Source organism: Netta rufina, assembly GCF_964035555.1.
Source record: "Netta rufina genome assembly, chromosome: 3".
NCBI lineage: Eukaryota > Metazoa > Chordata > Aves > Anseriformes > Anatidae > Netta > Netta rufina.
The window spans coordinates 82,977,414-82,982,933 of NC_140125.1; positions in this window are offsets into that span (position 1 = coordinate 82,977,414).

Genomic DNA, 5,520 nt, shown 5'->3' on the forward strand with positions numbered 1-5,520 from the left:
AAAAATAAAAATTGATAAAACACTGTGTATGGGAAATGATGATATTTACATTACGGGCTTATACAGCAGAGAGTGAGATGCAGCTAAAGGCTGTATTTCTGGGCACAGCATGGAAAGGCAAACAAAAGAAAAAAGTCTCTTCACATGTAATAGAGTCTTGTTAAAGTGCAAAATTAGGGTAAATGATCATCTGAATATAGCATCTTCCTCACCCAAGTTACTTCATGTGTGGTTTCTGCTGATTTCAGTGGCTTTGCAGGAAGGTTTTTGTTTCATTTTTTTTGACAATGCAGAGCCTACCAGTAACATGAGCACAAAATGGTCTCTCTCCCACCAAGTCAGTCACAGATGCAGGCAAATGCACATGCTATCAGAGCCAGAGAGAGTTTATCTGTCACCCTTTTCTGCCACACCTGGCTGATCTTGACGACTATTGGGTAAGGAGTTAAGGTCTACTCAGAACTGAGATTCATGCCATAACTGCACCAAGAGGAACCAGTTTGGTAAGGCCTACTCTGAAACTATTTAAACTAGCATATTTTGATTGAAGCAAATTAGGGTGCTGCTTACACAAGGAGCAGTTTGTACAACAAGTAGAGAACAAGCAGTTCAGCCACCAAGTCTAATTTCTCATAGAAGAACAGTGATAAGTGAAAAGAGAGCTGTGTCCCTTCCAATTATCCCACCACCACAGCTGGTGACTACCAGATCACCCACCACCTGTTTTAGAAAGTCCTATGTTTTAAGATCTTGAATAGTGGTTTAAGGCTACCAATTAGGTAGTTTGGGGAAAATATTTTTTTTTTTATGCAATGATTATACATGAGTTACTGAATAACAGAAAATCCATATCCTCATATGTCATTTTGTACAGCACAAATCTGTATTTTTCTACTGTCAGAAATGTTCAGAGAGCTAATGTGGTGTGACAGCAGTCCAAATGAAATTAATCTGCAAACTGAGATAGTAGCTTGAGGTTGACAAGAATTTCTTCCCAGCTGGAAATCTCTTAGGGAGAGCTTCACAGCTCACTTGGTCAGCTGCATGCCCTATTAAGCATCACTGACTGATATCAGTGAAGGCTTATCAATCACCAGTCTCAGAGACTGTGAAGAGATTAGAGTGGTACAATTTAGTATGGAAAACAAAATCCTTGGGGGGTTTTCTATTTCATCCAGCCTGCTTTGCTTTGTAGTGAAACTTTAATAGGAGTTGAAGGAAAAAAGATGGGAAAGGGGTGAGAGTGTACTTTTTTCTCATCAGATTCCTTCTCTAATTCCACAGGGAAGTGCTCACACAACCTGATAATGATTGCAACTGCTTCATAATTGCAACCCCTCCTGTAAGTAAGGGCATTATGTTTTGGTATGAAATGTACGTCTGCCTTTCATTATCACAGACAGATGTGGCTACAGCCTTGCCTCCTTTCACATCACATGAGCTGAAGGCTGTAAATGCTGCTGTGATGCTCTAGCCATTTCACTTTACCACAATGACTAAAATTAATATAAAACCCTGCTATCCACTGATTGAAAACAATGAAGCTTCTTGTGACAATCTCATAGATAAGCTGTCAGTGACTTTGGTTTCTGTGTCAGAAACAAGTTAAGACCATTTTACTCCCTAAATAAGAAGTTTTCATGCTTAAGCACACTCTTTAGTATTGATCAATTTACTGTTTGCAAAGTATAATTTAGATAGAAAGCTAAAATGAAAATAAACCAAAAAGAAAATGTTTCAGAAACACAAAGCAAAATCTCATTTCACTTTGTTACTGTTTTTAGATCTACTTTCACACTTCTCAGACATTCAGCTGGAAGTCAAAACCCAAAACATTTCAAATAATAAATGATTCTAAATATATAGCAATGAAGCACTAATTGCACATTTAGAAAAAAAAATAAATCTCTGAGTTTTCTGCTTGGAACCAAATTTTATAGACCTTACTTTACATGAGTTTGAAACTGGAACTCTGTGTTCACATGCCGGTGATATGTAATTTTAATTTCAGAACACGAATAGAAACATGAGCACCTCAGGTGCAAATGTCAGGTGAATGATGCTCCAAACCAATGATAACAGATTCTTTGGGAAAAAATAATCCCTGTTCCATGTCAGCAAGCAGAATGGCCACTGACCTGTTACCAAGCTAGTTTACATTTTGGACTGAAGCTAGCCATTCTTTCTAGCAAGAATCACATTTAATAACTGAGACAACACACTGAATGAAAGAAAGTGAATTCTGATGCCAGTTACTGATTCTGTATATTATAAATATCTTCCCAATTACTTCTTATCTGCAGACTGTCTGCTCTGCACACTGGCATAGCTACATAGCTTTGAAGCTCAGCAACATATCATTTTATCATTCCCAAACCAAAAGAAGTGAGAGTTATTAAAATGAACAAACAAACAAACAAAAACACTTTCAGAAATTAGGACTCATAGAAACGGATGGAAATGAACTGTTTTAATTTTTGTATATAGAAGAAATAACATAATTCCCAGTTTCAGTTAGAATTTTATGCTTTAGAGTATTTTCATCAATAACAGTATAGTCAAAATTGAATGATCTCTAATTTAGGTCAGCTGAGAGGGAAGAAATCTTAATAAATGTCACATTTCTCAAGGTGAAAATAAAGTGTGTTTTAAAGATCAGTCTAGGAAATCTTAATAAATGAGCACCCTGAAGCACCTAACTATTCCTATTGACTTTACTGTTACTTCTAAATGTGCTTGCTTTCCATGAAGAAAGTAGGCCGTGTGAGTATTAATGCAAATAGCACAAGGAGATGCAAGCATGTGATATCATTCTCCTATTTCCATATCAAATGTGGAAATCCAACCCTTTCAAGAACTGACACACAGTCTCAGCATTTGAAGCATGTTACCTCTATGCTTGATATCATACAGGGACAGCATCTGGCCCTGTGGTTTTGATTATAAGGAAAAGAGATTTATCTCCCTCATAGCACACAGAGAACTGAAGAGGAACTTAACTGACTGCCCTCAAGTTTTCACGACAATGATCACTCCAGAAAGTCAGGATCAGATTTTTCAAAGCAATCTGACATGATTGTGCTTCTAACCTCAACTCCAAATGAGCTCAACTCAGGAAACTATGAACAAATGAACAACAGAAGTTAAAATTCATGTGAGTGCCTGGTAAAGTAACACATGATTGCCATGAAAAAAAGCAGTCAGTCTGAGCATTTTTATTTTTTTTATTGCGTAATGTAAAAATCTTTTAAAATGCTCTTTTTCTTTCCTAAAAGTGTATAACTGATAAAGACTTAAATGTGTAGTTTCAAGCATGACGTTACATTTTGCTCCAGCTATATGTACTATTTTGCAGAGGTTCTTGAAATCTCTAAAATGTGCACATATATTATCTGGTTATGCATTGCAGAAGCAAGTATGATACTCAGAAAGTTCTTTAGGCTTGACGTCAGGAGGGGGTTCTTCACAGAGAGGGTGGTTGCACACTGGAACAGGCTCCCCAGGGAAGTGGTCACTGCACCGAGCCTGTCTGAATTTAAGAAGAGATTGGACTGTGCACTTAGTCACATGGTCTGAACTTTTGGGTAGACCTGTGCGGTGTCAAGAGTTGGACTTGATGATCCTTAAGGGTCCCTTCCAACTCAGGATATTCTATGATTCTATGATTCTACGATTCCAAACAGATACACATTTGATAAAACACATTTTTAGAAGATAATTACATTTAAAATATTCTTGGGAACCATTTCCCCATCTTTCACAGTTCTTCTCTTTAAGCAGTGGAATGTCATTTACCTCTTCAATAAAGGCAATATGGCATTTTTATGTATAATGTTCATTTCAGTTTATCAGGACTAAATCTCCTGGCATACTGAAGGAATTATTCATCATAATTGAAACACAGCCATAATCTTACCTACTTTTACTGCTTATAATTGATTTAAAAAAAACAATTGGACAGCTCCTGGGTAATTGGTTAAGAAAAGTTTGGCAAACATCTAATTAATGGATGAGTATCTGGAAAAAGGCCTGGAAACTTTAGCCTTTGGTGTCCAGTCAGCTTTAGGTACATGCAGGAAGTAATAGTAGTGATAATGCATAACTACACCTGGAAAAAGGCCAAGCATATGCATTTACATATGGAAATCAGCAGAGCAAATTGAAGATGTGCTCTGTGCCCACTGGGAATACCTCCAGCCTGATGAGCATTCATGTAGTGCTTTGCTCAGGTCTGTTGCAGAGCAAGTGAATAGGTGCAGCACACTTTTTGCCTGTTCACTGTCAGAAAACTGTAGAAATGCAATATTTACACATTCTTGTGTAGAGATGCAAAATTTTGCCTTCATATACTAAAAGTCCCTGCAGAGATCCACTATTCATCTTAGTCTATTATTCCCTCAGTCCTTCTTTAAAAACTGTCTGAAACAAACAAACAAACAAAAAAACCCCACACAATGGATTTTGCCTTTTGCTTTGAGATGGCAATGGAAATTATGACAAGCATTTGAATTTCTGTCACTTTGGCATTAATCTGGAAAAACTTCGTTGACTAATGGAATTACAATGGATTTATATCAGCATAATTAAGTGGAATCTATGCTTGTGCATTATAATGTAGGCTGATCTTTTTTTCTTTTTCTCAGTAATAAATAAGGGCCCATCCAATTACACTATAAGAGAATACTGAGTATTTTCTTGTTCTGAAAAGAATTAATGGCAGGTAAACTTGCATACATTGCAAATCTGTAATGGTTAATAAAAATTTGCTACAGGAAAGTAATTCAGTGTTTCTTCAGCAAATATTTGGAACTGGTTGCTAACTCTAATGCCAAGTGAAACTTTTTCAAGTATAGTCTGGGTGAAAATATCAGACTATACTGAACAGAATGATTAGACTGCTCATCATTATATCTGCCAATGGATTTATTATATTTTGTGTATGCTTGTTATATAGCATTTAGCTGGAAGCTTTCCTTGGGCAGTATTGAGAAAGGACTCTATATTGCAATAGACACTTAACCCACACGGTCCAGTACAGAATTAAGACAGCTGGGGTGGAGAGAAAGGACTGGAATTATTTCTGGATAAAGGAATGTCAAATGTTAAAACTATAATTGTTTGAACTTCACCTGTTCTATTCTAAGGACATATTAAATACTCTGACTGAATCTTTCTGTGCCTTGCATGTATAAATTATTGAGTGAACCTTTAATTATTAAAGATCAGCACCTATTAAATGCTTAAAACAAAATAATAAGGCAATATACAGGAAAACATAAGAAATGTACATACACACAGAAAGCATTACTTTCACTGAAATTTATATTATGCAAAATATTACTCAATTATTGTGCACCTGCCAATAATTTCGTTAAAGAACTGCTCCCCTTTTTCCAGGAAAAGCATAAAAAAGATCTGCTTCTGTTCAGATTTTAGATTTTTTTTTTTTCTGAAGATTTTGTGTTAAAACTTTAATGATATCTAACTGAAATAATAAATGTGTCAAAATATTCATCATCC